The sequence below is a fragment of the Rana temporaria genome, chromosome 12, assembly GCF_905171775.1.
Source record: "Rana temporaria chromosome 12, aRanTem1.1, whole genome shotgun sequence".
Classification (NCBI taxonomy): Eukaryota; Metazoa; Chordata; class Amphibia; order Anura; family Ranidae; genus Rana; species Rana temporaria.
In genome coordinates, this window is record NC_053500.1 from 77,014,214 (window position 1) to 77,034,723 (window position 20,510).

Genomic DNA, 20,510 nt, shown 5'->3' on the forward strand with positions numbered 1-20,510 from the left:
CCTTCACACAACACAATAGATCAATTAACCTTTAGAAATAGTGAGGGGACATTAGCACATCAATAACCTGGCTAGCAGGGAGCAGTAAACTGAGACAAATAGGCAAATGTATCACAGCCTGAAAATAGGCTTCTTCCGACCAACGTAAATTTCCTACGCCGGCGTATCGTGGGCGCATTTTTACGCTGGACGCATCTGGCCCACCCATACATTTCCTATTCAAATATGCAAATGAGGGAGATATGCCGATTCAGAAACGTACGTTTGGCCGGCGCAGGCTACGCGTGGTGCGCGTAACTGCAACGTCCAGCCTAAAGTTACCCCTCATAAAGCAGGGGTAACTTTGCACCAGACTTGCACAGGTCAGCTGGAGAGTAGCTACAGCAGCACTGTTACGGACGAGCTGAGCAACCACACTTTAAGGACAACACATCTGTATGCCAACATGCCAGGGGCAGCCGTGGTGATAGCACTACTGCGTCTACGGGCACATAGGAGGTCATGGGAGAGGATATACCACACGCGCATTAACGTCTTTGGCATGGGTGATTCAGAGGTGTATCGTATCTTCAGATTCAGCCCTGATGCCATCCTGGAAATACCCACAACCCTGCATGATGACATCACCAGCCAGACACAAGGCCTACATGCAGTGCAGCCACTGGTCAAGGTACTGGCAACACTGCATTTCCTTGCAAGTGGATCTTTTCAGCGTACAAGTGGAGTCGTGGCTGGGATGTCACAATCCACCATGAGCAGATGCGTGCACCAGGTTGTCCCCGCAATCCTCAGACGCATGTCCCACCACATCATCAGACCCACTCATGAGCATCAGCGGCTGAAGGCAATGCATGATTTCTTCAGATTCCCACGCACCGTGGGGGCCATTGATTGCACACATATGGCACTACGGCCCCCCCAAGCCACAGAGCACATATATCGTAAGCATTGGCATTCCATCAATGTACAGGTGATAGCCGATGTCCAATGCCTTATATGGCACGTCCGTGCCAAACACCCCGGGGCCAGCCACGACAGCTACATATACCGTCAAAGCAACATCCCAAAAGAATTCGAACAGAATGTGTACGGGAACAGCTGGCTGGTTGGTGAGTGACATGGGTGTCAGGCCTGACTGTCCGACCCCATGATGCACGACTAACATCCTCCTGTCTTTTCCCTTCCAGGTGACTCTGCATATGCACTTGGGCCCCATCTCATGACTCCATTCTGGAATCCCGAAACCAGAGGAGAGAGAAACTACAATGCTGCACACATACGTACCCGTGCAGTGGTGGAACGCACATTTGGCATTCTGAAGTTCTGTTTCCGATGCCTGGATAAGTCCGGGGGGACCCTGTTGTATTCCCCAAACTTTGTGTGCCAGATCATCGGTGCATGTTGCGTTCTGCACAACTACGCCATGAGAAAGGGCCTGGAGATTGACATACGTGATGACCTGACCCCCGAATCACACAGTTCCCCCCTAACCGAGGCTACCCCGTCTGCTGAGGGAAGAGCAGTCAGGAGATGCCTCGTGGTAGGCATCTTTGCACGTTAAACACACACATTCATCATGGCACAAGGAGAATGCACGCATGCACACCACTGTGGTCCCTAGCTCACACACACCACATCCACATCACATTGGATTAGCCCAAGTCCACCATGCAGGACTTGGGAGCAGCAACGCCACGCCAAGGCCCCAATTATGTCGCTTTCCATTCATACCACATTCACACGGTCGTGGGGATAACTTCTCCCCGACGACCCAGGGTGACACCCCTTTGCCGGCAGGAATGTCACCCCCACATTCACACACCAGTCACACTGTAGTCTGCACTCCTCACCGTGTGCAGGAGCTACAAAAAAAATTTAAACTCATAACCGGAGTAAAACAAAAAAAAATTAAAACTCATAACCTGAGTAAAAAATAAAAAAACTCATCACCTGAGTAGACAAAGAAACAAAAAACTCATCACCTGGGTAGACAAAGAAACAAAAAACCTCATCACGTGAGCATTAACAAAAAAAAAGTCACTCATTTGCCCTGACGTGGGCTCCGCCTGGTGCCTAGGCTCCTGGTCCTCAGTTGCCTGGGGGAAGCCTCAGGTAGGGGGGGTTGGGACATCTGGTGGAGGAACATCCCCCGGTCTCTCCGTGCCTGGCTGCCTGCCCTCCAATGCCAGGGCTATGCAGTGGAGAAAATTATTGGTCTCCGCCTGCATCCGCAGCTGGCGGGTGGTGGTGCTGCGCTGGTGGCGCCTTGTCTGCCTCCCCTCCGCTTGTACGGCAGCTGCCAGGCTCCTCCCCTCCACCTGCATGGTGTCACGATCGCTATCGTGTCAAACAGACAGCGAGGCGTGGTCACGCCCCAAGTGGCTCTGGGTGGGATTGAACCCAGGACTTCTTCTTCACTACTCCAGATCTTTGCCACTGAGCCACTTCTCAAGTTCATATTCTGCTTGCTGTCCATCAAAGCCTGGTTCTGAACTATGTGCTGATTGCCTGTCTTTGAATCTCCCTGCAATCTGCACCTGTTTATCCTGGTCCAGCTGAGGCAGGTTTCCTAATCAACCAGGGTATAAAGCCCTGCCTCACTATGAGGCAGGTGTCAGTTCATTGTACTCTGCTTGTCCTGTCTGTGCCAACGGTTCCTGTGATTGTCTTCATCTAGAAGACTGACCCCGGCTTCTGACCCTTTGGCTGGCTGTACCCTGGATTTGTTGGACCCCTGCTGTCACCCAGGACCCGCTCCTCAAAGCCCTGTGGACCTGCTATCAGGAGACACTCTCTCCATCCAGGACTGGGATCAGCTCACCCTTCAGCCATCAGCTTCTCAGGCTTCCCATCTGTACCAGCACTCTGCAGACCTGAATGTAGCCATCTCTGTTTCTACCAGCAGTACCGCAAGTATCTCTACACAAATTGTTTAGATCCCCAGCCTATGCTGAACTGTGCTTGTCTATCAATTGCATATCTCAATATCTATGTCCTGCCTGAATATACTTGTGCATGGTCTCAGCTTGTGATATATATATATATATATATATATATATATATATATATATATATATATATATGTGTGTTGGCTCTATCTGCACTGCTTTCAGTAAGAAACATTAAGTAATACTGCTACCAAAAACCTTATACCTACTTATTCATAGACTGTGTCTTTATCCGTTACTGCATTATAAAGGCTTATGAGTTAATAAGCTTTCTTGATTAAGTTGATTCTCTAAAAAGAGGTTGTGATGAACTAAACCCTAAACTCTTTGACCATACAAGAGAGTGAAGTAGTGGTTTAACCCTGAGAAACCTCCGCAGCTGAGATCCAATTAAATCATAACTAAACTCATACACAGGAGCATTACATATGAGCATACAAACCTGCAAAATGGACTCCACTCAAGGTAAGCCTTTACACATGGCAGCAGTATTTGCCTGGACTGCCTCAGCCAGGCTCCTGACCTCAGTCACAAGGCCTGATGTGGTGGCCTGCAGGTCCCCCAGACAGGTCACAATACCTGTGCAGTTTCCACTGACATCCTGCAGGCTGTCAGTAATGCTGCTTGTCTGAGCAGCCTGCTGGGTGAGGGCCTGCTGGGCAGCCAAGGTGCACACAGCTTGGGTCTGGGCCGAGGAGGCCAGGCTCTCTGCCACACGGTGCAGGTCAGCCATTAAGGCACCCATATGGCGGGTCTGCTGGGCCTGGTCCCTCGCCAGATTCTCCTCCAATGCTTCCGGATCACCCCTGGATTTGCGGGTAGCCTTCCTGGGGGCAGGAGAGGCTTGGGGCCGGGTGTATGGGGAGGCCCTTGAGGGGCTATCCCTGATGGGGGAGGAGGCCCTTGAGGGGCTATCCCTGATGGGGGAGGAGGCCCTTGAGGGGATATCCCTGATGGGGGAGGAGGTTTGGGAGAGTCCTGGTATGGGGGTCTCATCCACAAGGTAAAAACATTCCTCCATATGAACCTGCTCCTCCTTTACTTCCTCTAGAGGTGAGGTGGGGGCACTCTCCTCCAGGGATGGCATGGGTGGCCCAGCAGCCGACGACGGCCCAGCTCCCTCCAGCACATCTTTGGATGACACAAAACATTCACATGTTGGTGGACCCACACACTTGTCACATGTTCCCTTCCACCCCCTCACATGCTACACACCGGAGAGAAGATAAAACACACTTACCTGTCCTCAAGGGCTGATCAACTGAATCAAAGCCCTCCAGGCCCTCAACCTGCTCCCTCTCCAGGCATCGGGCAATGACCAACTCATTAGGAGTCAGCGTGATCTTTGCGGCTGGTCCACCTCCTGTGCCCCTGGCATGCTTCCTGATCGTGGCCAGCTTCTCTTTGACCAGACGCCGCAGATCATTTATTTTTTTGCTTATGTCCCTGGGGGTCCTAGCCGCCACGCCAAGGGCATTCACCTGCTTAGTAATCTTCATCAGGATTTCATCTTTCTGGACCTTGCTGTTCGTGCGACTCTGAGCCCCATGGAGGCACATGCCATATTTGGAGAGGGCATCAATAACAATAGCCTTCTCCTCAGGGCTGAAATTTTTCTTTCTGCGATCCTTAGGAGTCACTGGTGCAGACATGCCTCAAGATACAAAAGCACTAGCAAAAAAAAATGCTTGTGTACTTTTGCACTCGACGAGCGCATGTCTGGGTGTATTTATGCACTGGGCGTAGGCGGTGGGCCGGCGTATCTTAGGGGTTACGCCGGGCATAGTTGTGAGCATGAGCAGATGGGTGCAGTCAATTTGTCCAGGTCACAGCGCATGCGCCGTTTAAGATACGCCCGACGTAAACCACTGCGACGCGGTCGGACCATCATTTGCATGGGGTGACGCCCACTTACACTTATGCTGGCTTACGCCTTCCAAAATACGTAACGCTGGCGCATCTTGGTGAGTAATGTCTTTCTGAATACAATACATGCCTCTCCGCGCTGCTCCGGCGTAGTGTAAATAAGATGCGCTACGCCAGCATAAATATGCGCCAATGTATCTGAATCGCGGCCATAGTGTTTTGAAAACACATAAAGCGTTTTTGGAAACGCATATAGATAGATCCTAGACGGAGCTCATAGTCCTAGGTGGCTATTAAGGGAAACTTAAATTTAAAGGTGTATACACAGAATACATATCTCAGTTTGCTTTTGCCTTTTTATCTATCGCATAAAGGTATAAGTATAATCTTGTATAGAGGTATAAGAATATTGTTGGTGCCTGGTAAGTGCCCAGAGTGTGAGGCAGTGTACACACAATCAGTCCATCCGATGAGAACGGTCCGAAGGACCGTTTTCATCGGTTCACCGATGAAGCAGACTGTTAGTTTGATGTGCCTACACACCATCGGTTCAAAAACCGATCGGGTCAGAACGCGGACACGTAAACCACGTACGACATTACCCCGGAACAAGCCAAAATTTGAAGATGCACACATTTTGATCGGCAAAATTGGGATTTCTATCCTGATCCCATGCCAAAAGTCAACATGTGCTGTCTGCCATCATGGGTGATCAATGGATGTGTTTTGGGGGTGCAAACCCTTCCTCTCACCTACTTGAGTAGCGAGGAAGGGGTTGCACCCACAAAGCACAGACAATCGATATCCTGTGATGGCAGATAGCACATGTTGGCACACTGTGTGCATCTTCAAATTTTGGCTTGTGCATTATCCAATACAAATTGGTGTGCAAAACATAAAATCTAAACTGGTTTGGGGGGGGGTTAATCTTTTATACGGCTCATCATGTCAAGGATGTTCTTAAATTTTTGCTCAATGACATTCATCCTATTCCTCATAATGTCCATTTCAGTACTGCATTCCATAATTTCTTGGATGACGATTTGGGCACTAGCACTGGAGAAAGGTGCTGTGATATCACCATGTTCATCCCCTAAAAAAATACAAAAGGGTTTATTAGAAATGTGCAGGCCTACCTACATCTCTTTTTCCCTGTGAAGCTGGGGTGACACTGACCTGTTGTGCTGATAATCTCCACCTCCCCATCTTCAACACTTCCTTCTTCCACAACTCCTTCTTCCAACTCTCTTTCTTCCTCCTCTATTTCTTCCACCTCTCTTTCTTCCACAACTTCTTCTTCCACATCCTCCTCCTCCACATGCTGAGGCTGGTGGTTTTTTTTCAGGTCTGGGCCTCCTTGCCTCCTCCGAATGGTGTCCTCTTCTTTCCCTTAATAAAATGAAACAAAAGGTATACTCAGCACACAGATATTGGAGGGCAGAAATAGAAAACATTGCTTAGAAGTGGGGTACAATTGTCTTTTTGGGATCAATCCTAAAAACATCCCCTTTGTTTTTCTGACTTCTCCCAAGCTGGGATACTGCCGCTTTTTGGCAAAGTGACACACATGGATGCACCCCAAAGAATAACTTTACGCCGGACGTACGCCTTACGTAAACGGCGTATATTACTGTGACGGGCGCAATTACGTTCGTGAATCAGCGTATCTCGGTCATTTACATATTTAAAGCTTAATTCAATGGAAGCGCACCTTGAGGCCAGCGTAAATATGAGGCCAAGATATGACGGCGTAGGAAACTTATGTCGGTCGGATGAAGCCAAAATTCAGGCGTATCTTGCATTAAAGTGGAGGTTCACCCAGAAATGTAAATTTTTAACATTAGATTCATGCTCATTTTGTCTAGGGGAATCGGCTATTTTTTTTTAAAAACGAAGCAGTACTTACCGTTTTAGAGCGATCTTTTTCGGCGCTTCCGGGTATGGGCTGCGGGACTGGGCGTTCCTATTTGATTGACAGTCTTCCGACAGGCTTCCGACGGTCGCATCTATCGCGTCACGATTTTCCGAAAGTAGCGCAGTGGAGTCGTGGCTGGGATGTCACAATCCACCATGAGCCGCACCGACGTTCGGCTTCTTTCGGCTACTCGTGACGCGATGTATGCGACCGTCGGAAGGCTTTCGGAAGACTGTCAATCAAATAGGAACGCCCAGTCCCGAAGACCACACCCGGAAGCGGCGGAGAATATCGCTTTCTAAAACGGTAAGTACTGCTTCGTTTTTAAAAAAACTAGCCGATTCCCCTAGAAAAAATGAGCATGAATGTAATGTTAAAAAAAAATTTTCGGGTGAACTCCCGCTTTAAGAGTAAGGCACATAGATACGACGGCGCATCTGTGCACTTACGCGGCGTATATAGTGCTACGAGAATCCGGGCCAATGTTTATAAACGTTGGTTTACGCCAAATAGGCATGTTCAGGTGTGCTTTTCCTGGATCTGCGGAAAACATCGGATTTTGGAGGAATGATGTTTACAACGAATGGAAAATACTACACTTTGCCAACTTGTAAACAGAAATTTGCCATGATCAAAAGTACAACCAGGCCAAAGAAGCACATGGAGAAAAACCTGCCCACAAATTATAAAGACAATTGCAAAAAGCACATAACAATTACCTACTTTTCTCAATAATTCTCTTGATCTTCCTATACTGCTCTGGTTCCCACAATTTCAAGTCAGACCACCTTTTTTGGAGCTGCTCCTTGGACCTCCTGTCCTCAAATATGTCATAAAGTCTGCTCACCATTATTTTGGCCTTCCTCCGATTAGGGGTGTGGTATGGGCCATGATCTCCATCATAATCTTTCCTCCGCAGTATCTCCACCATCTCTTCAAGTGACATATTTGTCGCTTTGTAGTGCCTGGGCCTGGATTGTGACGTTACAGCCTCCGGCCTTTCCTCGTCGGGGCGGGATCTACCACACACCTGTGACTCCGCCATATTGTCGTTTCACAATGATTAGGGGCGTGGAATAGAGGAATAGGTCCGTCATGGGCAGGCGAAGAGGGCAGCGTTTCACGCATTCGCGGGGTATATAAGGAGAACGACGTGACTACGTTTGGAGTCTGCATGAGCGGAAGTGACAAACGGCAGAAACGAGGGTAAATGAAACTGGGCCCAGCAGAGGCCTATAGACTGGAGTCATGGGATGGGGGGTTTATATGTTGATTGCACCCTTGAGCAATTTCTTATCTTGGGGGCCCCCCATGCAATTTTGCTCTCCATCTGCTCGGAGACATCTCCTAAATATATATTAAATATATATGTGAGACTGCAAAACCTCTGTATTTTATTGTGTATCAGATCAGGCAACGATTGTGCTTGTTGGACAGAGGTCATTAAACAGTGTATCATCTCATCAAAGCTGAGGTGCATGATATCTACACATGAATGGTGCCTTGATGAATGCTCTCATTACATTTGCATGTTTTTAGGACACTTATTTAGTGAAATGTAAACACAGAGGCACGGATTCAGATACAACTTACGGTGGCGTATCTCCAGATACGCCGCCGTAATATCAAATCTGCGCCGTCGTATCTTTATGCTGATTCTGAAAGGCAGATACGTTGAAAAAATAGGCTTCCTCCACTGACGTAAGTAGCATACGCCGGCGTATAATTGTGTGCAATTTTACGCTAGCCGCTAGGTGGCGCTTCAGTTGATTTCCGCCTCGAATATGCAAATTAGCGAGATACGCCGATTCAGAAACGTACGTCCACCCGGCGCATTTTTTTACGTTGTTTACGTAAGGTTTTTTCGGCGTAAAGTTACCCCTGCGTAGCCAATGTTAAGTATGCCGCAGCCAGGAGGAAGGGGTGAGTGGCAGCCAGGAGGAGGCTGGGTCAAGTGGCAGTCAGCAGGTGCCCAGGCCCAGCGGCAGCACCATATGGAAGGTTCCTCCCCTCTAGATGCGCCCACCAACAAAAAAGAGGCGCTGGAGCCAGCTGGAGGAGGAGACCCTGTGGGTGATCAGGGAGGCTGCAGAGATCATGAGGGCCCCCCTGAACCCAGTGGAGAGCTACGGCTCCTACCTTGCAAACGAGCTGCAAGGTTTGGGGGAGGGACAAAGGGGCCTGGCCCAAGAGCTGATCAACTCTGTGATATGGTGGGGGAGAAGGGACCTGCTGACTGTGACCACAGAATTGAGGGACCAGCCCGGGCTTCTTCTCCTCCTCCTCCTTCCAGATTGTCACCACCCGCAAGGGGCTGAGGTTGTTGATTTTGTTCTTGATCATGGTGGAATGTGCCTTTGGTGTCCAAAAAGTCTGCATGTATTTTGTGAATTGGTCAAGTGTTGCCATTCTTTTTTTTATTTGGTTTTGCCAGAATAAATGGTAATTTAATTTATGTTAAAAACTTGTCTATTGTGTTTTTCTGGTGAATAGCCATCAAACATTTCAGAAATACAATGTGTAATTAACAAAGGACACAACCTCCTTGAGGGGGGGTAAAACAAAAACATTGGTGTGATAACTTGACCAAAAAAAATTAACATTTCTCCACAAAAAGAAAAGAAGAAAAAAAAATCCTCCACCAAAAAAAAAAAAATGGTGTGATAACTTGCCAAGGAAAAAAAAAATGTGGAGTTCAAAAAATTATTTTGGATATCTGGCTTAATCCAAAAACATAAATAAACATGAGATCACAACCAAAAAAGAAAAGAAATCAGTATGGGAGAACTCTGTCTAAATAGCATCAGCAAAACAACGTGTTTATTCCAGCAATAGAACGAAGAAAAAAATGCGCTGCAATAAGCGAGACACTAATTTTTAAAATGTAGAATGTGCCATGTCAAAAACGAATGCAAGTTTTACAAGAACGAGCGCTCCCGTCCCCTCATTTAGTCTGAGCATGCGTGGATTTTGAACCAATGGTCGTGCGTACTAATGACCAGTTTTGACCTATCGGTCAGGCGTCCATCGGACAAATTTTAAAGCAAGTTCTCTTTTTTTGGACCGAAGGACAACTGACCGATGGGGCGTACACACGGTCGGTTCGTTTGGACCGATAAAACTGAACTTCAGTCCGTTTTCATCGGTTTTGTCCGACCGTGTGTACAAGGCCTGAGTGGACTGTTGGTTTGCTCTTACAGTAATCAGGCATATTTTAGAGTATAAGAACATTATTAATGTCTCATAGGTGTTCTGAATGTGTTGTGGGTGTACTGTTTTGTTTTTACGGAAGTCACACATATTTAATATCAAGTGTGCAGGGTGGGTATCATTCAAGGATCGGTAAGAGTCCCTTATTTCGTGAAGGTAAACCGCGGCTCCAGGTATTGAGGTTCAACCTACACGTACCAATAGTTTTCCAGGAAGGTTTAACGGTTGAGGGACTCAGGGGTCAGGTACATAGGCAAGGAAACAACTTTATTGTTTGTCCCCGGTCATCGTATTATTCAGATCTTTCATATCTGATATCTTTCATAATACACGTATTCCCCCATAGCAGAAAGGGATATTCCTGGAGTAGTGAGTATAGACACTGACACGGGATCATAAAAGGGGGCAGAAAGGAGGGTCTGACTTAGAAGTTACACCCCCTACTGCATCTTAAAGGTACATACACCAGCTAGACGTAGAAGACATACATTTTTAGTAAATCGTCTGTTAAGAGATGATTTAAGGGTCAACCTGGTCAGGGACAAGTCTAGGCTAAGGGGCTAATTTGCGACCATCTGTATAACTTTGTTGGTCATAGACTGTGTCATATATATATATATATATATATATATATATATATATATATATATATATATATATATATATATATATATATATATATATATATAGTGCTTTGGAAGCACATGGTAAAGACTCTCGGTTTTGTAAAAGTTTTGAGAAACCTAATTAAGTGATTAAGATATTATAAATAGAAATATAGGATCGGTAGAGGTCATTTGTTTAACCACTTAAGCCCCGGACCAAAATGCAGCTAAAGGCCCAGGCCAGGTTTTGCGATTCGGCACTGCGTCGCTTTAACAGACAATTGCGCGGTCGTGCGACGTGGCTCCCAAACAAAATTGACGTCCTTTTTTTCCCACAAATAGAGCTTTCTTTTGGTGGTATTTGATCACCTCTGCGGTTTTTATTTTTTGCGCTATAAACAAAAATAGAGCGACAATTTTTAAAAAAATGCAATATTTTTTACTTTGTGCTATAATAAATATCCCCCAAAAACATATATAATGTTTTTTTTTTTCTCAGTTTAGGCTGATACGTATTCTTCTGCCTATTTTTGGGAAAAAAATCCCAATAAGCGTTTATTGATTGGTTTGCGCAACATTTATAGTGTTTACAAAATAGGGGATAGTTTTTTTATAGCATTTTTATAAAAAAATTTTTTTTACTACTAATGCCGATTTTTTTCGTGACTGCGACATTATGGCCGACACTTCGGACAATTTTGACACATTTTTGGGACTATTGTCATTTTCACAGCAAAAAATGCATTTAACCACTACCCGACGGCCGTACGACTTTATACGGCCGCGGGGTGGTTCTAAATCTCTAACTGGCCGTGTTTATACGGCCTGCGCGTGCAGTCAGCGGCGTGCGTGCTCGCCGCATCGCTGAGATGCCGATGCGAGTGCCTGGCGGCCGTGATGTCCGCCAGGCACTCGGGATCAGCGGCTACAGGGACAAGACGTGGAGCTCTGTGTGTAAACACAGAGATCCATTTACTGTCAGGGGAGAGAGGAGACCGATCTGTGTCCCTTGTACATAGGGACATAGATCGGTCACCTCCCCCAGTCACCCCCCTTCCCCCACAGTTAGAACACAATTCAGGGTACACATTTAACCCCTTCCTCACCCCCTAGTGTTAACCCCTTCAATGGCAGTCACATTTAAACAATAATTAGTGCATATTTATAGCACTGATCGCTGTATAAATGTGAATGGCGCCAAAAATGTGTCAAAAGTGTCCGATGTGTCCGCCATAATGTCGCAGTCGCAAAAAAAATGCTGATCACCGCCATTAGTAGTAAAAAAATAAAATAAAAAACAATAATAATTCTGTCCCCTATTTTGTAAGCGCAATAACTTTTGCGCAAACCAGACGCTTCTTGCGATTTTATTTTTTTTTACCAAAAATATGTAGAAGAATACGTATCGCCTAGACTGAGAAAAAAAATGTTTTTTAAAAAAAATTGGGCTATTTATTACAGCAACAAGTAAAAAATATTGTTTTTTTTTCAAAATTGTCGCTCTATTTTTGTTTATAGCGCAAAAAATAAAAACCGCAGAGGCGATCAAATACCACCAAAAGAAAGCCCTATTTATGGGGAAAAAAAGGACGTCAATTTTGTTTGGGAGCCATGTCGCACGACCGCGCAATTGTCAGTTAAAGTGACGCAGTGACACAAGCTGAAATTTCACCTGGTCAGGAAGGGGTATATGTGCCCAGTAAGGAAGTGGTTAAATTGCATTGTTTATTGTGAAAATGACAGTTGCAGTTTGGGAGTTAACCACACGGGGCGCTGAAGGAGTTATGTTTCACCTAGTGTATGTTTACAACGGTAGGGGGTGTGGCTGTAGGTCTGACGTCATCGATTGTGTCTCCCTATAAAAGGGATCACACAATTGATGCAGCCGCCACAGTGAAGCACGGGGAAGCCGTGTTTACATACGGCTCTCTCCGTTCTTCAGCTCCGGGGAGCGATCGCGAGGGGATGGCTAGAAACGAATAGCTTCAAAATCGCTGGACTTTTCGGGTCGCACAAGTGTGAAAGGGGTCCTATGGACCTCAAGTTGCATGAAAAGTTGGCCAAGTGTGAAAGAAACCTAATAAGATTCATTGATAACACCTTTGAATTAGGTTCCATTTGCACTTGTGCGACCAATGCCTGTGTAATCCTGTGGTGTATGGACCTCAAGTCGCATCAAAGTGAGACCAAAGTAGTGCAGGGACAAATTTGACCCACTGTCAGGATGTACAAGTGAGAATAGGGCCTAATTCAAAGTTATTATCCATGAATCTCATTCACACTGTGGCGGCCTGAAAGTCACACTATTTTGCTGCCACTTTGCTACTGGAACTTGACCCCAACTTCTGGGAATGCCTGTGTAAAGTCACTGGAAAGTCACACCAAAGTAGGACAGGGACTGAAGTTGTTGCAACTTGAAATAGCACAGATATGAATGGTTATCATTCAAAATCATGGGTTACAACTTTAATGCAACTCGGAGGTCCAAATTTGCAGGAAAAGTGTGAAACAAGTCTTATATTTTTTTTAATAAAAAGGAGCTTTCATTGTATAAATGAAAGCTCCTTTTTATAAAAAAAAATATAGTCCTTATGCCGCGTACAGACGGTCGTTTTTTGTGTTAAAAAAACGACGACGTTTTAAATCATGAAATAAAGCGACGTTTTTGAAACGTCATTTTCAAAAACGACGTTGCCTACACACCATCGTTTTTTTAAATTTGCTCTAGCAAAGCGCGGTTACGTTCAGCACTCTTTTCCATTGAAGCTAGCTTTATAACTTGCTTCTGAGCATGCACGGGTTTAAAAACGTTGTTTTAAACGTCGTTTTGCCCACACACTATCATTTTAATTGACACAAAAAACGACGTTTTGAAAAACGACACAAAAAATTCGAGCATGTTCGGATTTTTTTTTTGTCGTTTTTCAGAAGACATAAAACAACGTTTTCCCCCCACACACGGTCATTTTAAATGACGTTTTCAAAAACGTAGTTTTTTTCATCACAAAAAACGACCGTCTGTACGCGGCATTACTGATTTACATCAGCAGAACAAATGCAGGAAGTGATGTATGCACATGGGCCAGAAACAAAGTGTGGTGATGCCAAACAAATCAATGAACACCCCGACGGTTTCACGGAAAAACTTGACTTTTGCCAGCATTTTCGTCTGCATAGATGAAAGGAACTTTTTCATCAAAGTAGAATCCTTTTTCCCTGCTTATTTATTGATACATTTATAGCAAAAGGGTTTGGAATGGGACTTTGGGAGCTTATCCTTACAGTACCCATACTTTTTTGAGGAGCTATGCCCTGTTGCAGCAGGAGGCTGTATATCTGGTGCCTCCTGGGTTCTGCTGGGGGAATCTGTAAGACAAGAGACAGAGCATATCTAAATTTTACTCTGTCTTCCCCTTAACTGTGGGCTTTCATTTGGGGGGGGGGGGGGGGGTTGGAGTTAATTGGTTAGGCCCAGCCTGTCCTGGCTGGCCCAGGAATTCTCAGACCCCTTGTAGCCAGGGCCTCTCACCCCCCCCTTTCCAAGGGGGTTTCTACTCACCGGGCCCCGACCTGGATTTACCCACAGTTGAAGTCGCCATCCCTTCCCCCTGTTCCATGAGGAGGTTGGCTTGGGTTGGTGGTACCGCTAAGCTGCTAGTACAGAAAGCCGACCTTTGTCTGCCACCTTGCTCTCTCTCTCTCTCTCATCTTCCCCACGCTGCTCTCCCAGCATTTTAAGAGCACTTCTGGCAGGGGTCGATCCACTGTACCTTAGTAATCCTTTGTTACTGGCCGCTTCCTGTATATGGATTCATCGGGTAGTGTGCGGGTATTCCGTCACTTCCTCGATGCCGCAATGTCTCCTGGGAGCTTTTGTCATTGTTCCCAGGAGACATTGTGGCATCGAGGAAGTGACGGAATACCCGCACACTACCCGATGAATTCATATACAGGAAGCGGCCAGTAACATAAAGGATTACTAAGGTTACTAAGATTACTAAGGTTCGCCTGCCCATGACAGTGACTCGAGCTGGGCATCGCCGCTTCGTAAAGGATCGGCTTGGGCGGCTCGGCTGTTCTCGGCTTCTCTAGTCCTGCAAAGGGAACTGCGTTCCTGCTGTGAAAAAAGTGCAGGAACTCCGTTCCCACGCTTTTCCGCAGGACTTGAGCCCTGACTTCTGGGTGTGATACGACCGTGACCTTACTAGAGTAAGGCTTGGAGCGCAGCACTTCCTCCATGCAAGATGGCTTTTCACCAGGAATAAAGAGAGCAGCGTTTTGTGCACTTGCAGCGATGGCACACACTCGCTGCGGCCAGAGTCTTGGTGCAGCTTTGAGGGCGACCTGTGAGAAGGACAAGCCTGCAGGTTAGTTCAGCCCTCCCTGGCCTCCCTAAAACCTGTCTCAACGGGGGACAATCCGACCCTCCCCGGCCTCCCTAAAACCTGTCTCAACAGGGGACAATCTGGCCCTCTCCAGTCATTTGGTCTTTAAATAAAGTAAAAAAAGGCAAAGTTAGAAACAATGCAGAAGCTGACCCCTTACCGATATATTCCTCTTGTCGTTGCTTTTCTGAAGAAAGTGCTAAGAGCTAAAACAAGCTGCCATTATGAAGCATCCGTCTCCTTCCTATCTGTTGGTTCACCCCCGACAAAGTGCAGGGGCCAGCAGTATGTAACACACAGAGTGCAGGGGGAGGGATATGTAACACAAAAAGTGCAGGGGTCAAGGGTGAGGAGTATGCAACATAAAAAGCACAGGGGTTAGGAGTAGGACTGCAACCTTTTCTTCAAGCCAAACCCAAACACTTTAGCAGGACACGGCCACTGCTGGACAGTTAGACACTGGTGTAAAAGGAAAGAAGGTGAAAAAATTTACCCGGAGGAGGTTCTGTCCAGCTCCGTAGATTGCTTTAAGAAAGGTCTGGATTCTTTCCTAGGTGTACATTATATAACTGGATACTGACATTTATAGGTAAAGTTGATCCAGGGAATATCTGATTGCCTCTCGGGGGATCAGGAAGGATTTTTTTCCCCCTGCTGTAGCAAATTGTAAAATGCTTTGCTGGGGTTTTTCGCCTTCCTCTGGATCAACTGTGGGTGAAGGATTGTGTATATGGGACTGTATGATTTTTTTATTTTTTTTATTGGTTGAAATAGATGGACTTGTGTGTTTTTTCAAACTGACTAACTATGTAACTACGAACAAAGCATGAGTCAGAATCACATTATGGACAGACCCCAGTAGTCAGGAGTAAATAACGCACAGTGCAGGGGTCAGACAAATATCTTTCCCAAGCAAACAGAGCCAGGAGTGTGCAGGGGTAAGGAGTGCATAATGAACAGTGTGCAGGGGTAAGGAGTGCATAATGAACAGTGTTCAGGGGTAAGGAGTGCATAATGAATAATGTGCAGGGGTAAGGAGTGCATAATAAACAGTGTGCAGTGGTAAGGAGTATATAATGAACAATGTGCAGGGGTAAGGAGTGCATAATGAACAGCGTACAGGGGTAAGGAGTGCATAATGAACAGCATGCAGGGGTAAGGAGTGCATAATGAACAGTTTGTAGGGGTAAGGAGTGCATAATGAACAGTCTGCAGGGGATAAGGAGTGCATAATGAACAGTATGCAGGGGTAAGGAGTGCATAATGAACAGTGTGCAGGGGTAAGGAGTGCATAATGAACAGTGTGCAGGGGTAAGGAGTGCATAATGAACAGTGTGCAGGGGTAAGGAGTGCATAATGAATAATGTGCCGAGGTAAGGAGTGCATAATGAATAATGTGCTGGGGTAAGGAGTGCATAATGAATAATGTGCCGAGGTAAGGAGTGCATAATGAATAATGTGCAGGGGTAATGAGTGCATAATGAATAATGTGCAGAGGTAAGGAGTGCATAATGAATAATGTGCAGGGGTAAGGAGTGCATAATGAACAGTGTGCAGGGGTAAGGAGTGCATAATGAATAATGTGCATGGGTAAGGGGTGCATAATGAATAATGTGCAGAGGTAAGGAGTGCATAATGAACAGTATGCAGGGGTAAGGAGTGCATAATGAACAATGTGCAGGGGTGGAGAGTGCATAATGAACAGTGTGCAGGGGTAAGGAGTGCATAATGAATAATGTGCATGGGTAAGGGGTGCATAATGAATAATGTGCAGAGGTAAGGAGTGCATAATGAACAGTATGCAGGGGTAAGGAGTGCATAATGAACAGTGTGCAGGGGTAAGGAGTGCATAATGAATAATGTGCAGGGGTAAGGAGTGCATAATACCGTGCAGGGGTAAGGAGTGCGTAATGAACAGTGTGCAGGGGTAAGGAGTGCATAATGAACAGTGTGCAGGGGTAAGGAGTGCATAATGAACAGTGTGCAGGGGTAAGGAGTGCATAATGAACAGTGTGCAGTGGTAAGGAGTGCATAATGAACAGTGTGCAGGGGTAAGGAGTGCATAATGAACAGTGTGCAGGGGTAAGGAGTGCATAATGAACAGTGTGCAGGGGTAAGGAGTGCATAATGAACAGTGTGCAGGGGTAAGGAGTGCATAATGAACAGTGTGCAGGGGTAAGGAGTGCATAATGAACAGTGTGCAGTGGTAAGGAGTGCATAATGAACAGTGTGCAGGGGTAAGGAGTGCATAATGAACAGTGTGCAGGGGTAAGGAGTGCATAATGAACAGTGTGCAGGGGTAAGGAGTGCATAATGAACAGTGTGCAGGGGTAAGGAGTGCATAATGAACAGTGTGCAGGGGTAAGGAGTGCATAATGAACAGTGTGCAGGGGTAAGGAGTGCATAATGAACAGTGTGCAGGGGTAAGGGGTGCATAATGAATAATGTGCAGAGGTAAGGAGTGCATAATGAACAGTATGCAGGGGTAAGGAGTGCATAATGAACAATGTGCAGGGGTGGAGAGTGCATAATGAACAGTGTGCAGGGGTAAGGAGTGCATAATGATTAATGTGCAGGGGTATGGAGTGCATAATGAACAGTGTGCAGGGGTATGGAGTGCATAATGAACAGTGTGCAGGGGTATGGAGTGCATAATGAACAGTGTGCAGTGGTAAGGAGTGCATAATGAACAGTGTGCAGGGGTATGGAGTGCATAATGAACAGTGTGCAGGGGTATGGAGTGCCTCCAGAGAGGAGCGCTGTCACCTGTAAATACAGAAGCCAGGCCAGCCAGTATTTAGAAGTAGAAAGTGCAGTGCCAGAGCCATGTGTGCATTGGGGTGATTAGGGCATGCCTGGGCACACACCTATGGTTGCATATAAAACCTTTCATCCGATTTCTGTATTGATAAATTTCCAAAAACCAGTATAAAGGAACAGTAGTGGTAAAAGAAACACTTGTGGATTTAAATTTTTTTTGTATAATTCTTCTCTAAGGGGGCGTGGCCTATGCCTGCATATCTTTGCTAATAGGTGTCCCTCGTTGTTATTGCAGGAAGTTGGTGGATTGGGAAATACCTGGAGAAGTGTGCTGTGTATAGGTTTTCTATTTTATTTTACTATACAACCTGATTATATGTCCGAATGTATAAGAGACCTGTCACTTTCTCACCATTACAACCAAGTCAATGCAGGAATCAGACTCCTCTGTGGTACATGGAAGGCTTTGCACCGATTGTAAACTAAAGAGGATAAGAAGAATTCCAGGACAATCGTTTACATTTAACCCCTAAGCCACTCCTCCAATCATAACTGTCTCCTGGGAGCCCTGCATGTCGGCGCCAGTGACCCCCTACAGAACTACCACTCCCAGAACCCCTCGCGCTACTCTGGCTTCCTTCTTTTTATGTCACTGGCAGCCAACTAGAACTTTCTTTTGTAACCTCAACCAATCTGCTTCCCTGCACTGACCAATGAGCGTTCGCATCCTTAGCTTGACGTTCCTAGTAGCCAATCGGGGAAAGCAGAAGGAAACCCGCTTTGAAGAGTAGAAGCGTGTGTGTCAGGAGTCGGCCTCAGTGGTTAGAGTACAGAGGAGGACTGTTGTATCCCGCTGGAGTCCAGCTCTTCCCATTGTGACAGACAGGTATTCCTGGATGATGTGTCCCGTTTATTAATAACGGCTGTGCAGTGTCTGGCCTGTGTTGCTGTCTATACAGAGCCTGTCCTCAGACCAAGGCTGACTTCAGTCTGTATGAGTGCAGGAATTGTTCCTAAAAACGACCCCTTTCACACTGAGGCGTTTTCAGGTGCTTAAGGACTAAAAATGGTGCCTCCCCTGCCACCCCATACTTTCATACTTGGGCGCTGCGCTGGCAGGATGTTAAGGCTATTTTCACACTGGCGGTAAAACACAGCTAGTTTTAGCGGTACTTTATTGTAATTTTAGCGGCACTATTCGGCCACTAGCGGGACGCTTTTAACCCCGCTAGCAGCCGAATAAAGGGTTAAATGCGCACGTATAGCGCCGCTGCCGAAGTGCTTTGCAGGTGCCCCAGCAGCGGTGCCCATTCATTCGTTCATATTCGTATACACCAAGGGCCGGATTCCAGACAAGGCCAGGCCTCGGGGCGGCAGTGGGTGCAGGGGTGGCACTGCGGCTGAGAGGAGAGGACACTTTCATATCGGGAGTTCCCCCCTGTCATGCGGATGGTGAGAGGAGAAAAAACAGAGGGAAGAGGAGGTGAGATAGTTCTTGGCAGCAGCAACCTACCTCCTTCTCAATGTCATTTTCGGGAGCAGCACTCCCCAATGCTCAATGTCATTTTTGGAAGCAACACCCCCCCCTTCTCAGTGTCCTGCCGAAAAAGTCCCCAGGCGGATAATGTCCTCCCCCCCGTACGGCGGGGGCGGCATTGAAGGACCCGGCCTTGGGGCGGCAAAGGGAGTAAATCCGGACCTGTATACACCGCTCCTCCACTGCCCCAAAGATGCTGCTTGTAGGAGTTTTTATAACGTCCTGCCAGCGCAGTGCCCCAGTGTGACAGCACTCGGGCTTTCACACTGGGACTGCACGGGAGGTGTTTTTCAGGAGCTATTTTTAGCCCAAAAGCATCTGAAAAAACACCTCAGTGTGAAAGGGGTCTAAAACAAAAAAAAGTCCTGCAAGCAGCTCTTAAACCACCCCTGCCCTTTGAAATGAATGGGCATTGCTGCTGAAGTGCCTGTAAATCGCTTTGGCAGCGGTGCTACATTGGTGCATTTAACCATTTCTTCCATTTGGCCGCTAGCGGGGAGCTTTTAACCCCCCACTAGCAGCCAAATAGCGCCACTAAAACAGCTATAGTTTTTGCGGCGCTTTTCCGCTAACGCTGCCTGTGGTTCAGTGTAAAAGGGGTCTAAGGGCCTGTTTGCACTGGCTTCAAAATGTGGCATTGGACACCAGTGGCGGCCCGCCCATAAAGGGCGCCCGGGCGCCGCCCCCCCTCCCCCAGTCAGTAAAAAAAAAAAATCAAAACATTTTTTTTTTTTTCTTTTTTTAAATTTAAACATGTCCCTTTAAGGAAAAAAAATTCCAAAAAAGGTTCTTATGTGCACGGAGTCCGGGCATCGGGCGCCGGGAACAGCGCGGTATGGGTAGCGTCACGTCTGTGCAATCACGGGATTGCAGACGTGGTGCTACATTGGCAGCCCAAAAATGCCTTTGTGGCGCGGTCCATCGCACCACTTGCTTCCGGCGCGATGGACTGCATTGTTATGGCTGGGCGGGTGCATCCACTATTTGTGCTCGTTCCGTCCCGACGTCCCTGGAAGAACAGGGACGTCGAAATCGCGGCACCCCCCCCGCGGCCGAATATTCACTATAAAAAAAAAATGTGGAACATTTGGAATTTTTTTTTTTTTTAGTGCACATTTGGCCGAAATCGCGGCACCCCCATCCCCCCCCGGGGGGGGGGGGGGGGATGGGGGTGCCGCGATTTCGGCCGAATGTTCACTAGACATGGTGAGCAATTAACCCAGTGCAGATGTAGGCTCATTGCAAGGGTGGATTTTTTTAACATTTTCATGGAGTTGGGCTTTA

At 46.7% G+C, this 20,510-nt stretch overlaps 1 protein-coding gene across 3 annotated transcripts in view; it reads left to right on the top strand.

The window, feature by feature from the left end:
• Positions 1-18,414: 18,414 nt before the first annotated feature.
• TRMT1L (tRNA methyltransferase 1 like) overlaps positions 18,415-20,510 on the top strand; it is a 281,542-nt gene continuing 279,446 nt past the window's right edge. For 2 of the 3 annotated variants that reach the window (XM_040331220.1, XM_040331222.1), the window contains exon 1: positions 18,416-18,575. The gene's annotated coding sequence lies outside the window, so the exon portion shown is untranslated. Of the gene's footprint in view, positions 18,576-20,510 lie in introns of all 3 variants that reach the window. The other variant, XM_040331221.1, reaches the window with a different exon arrangement.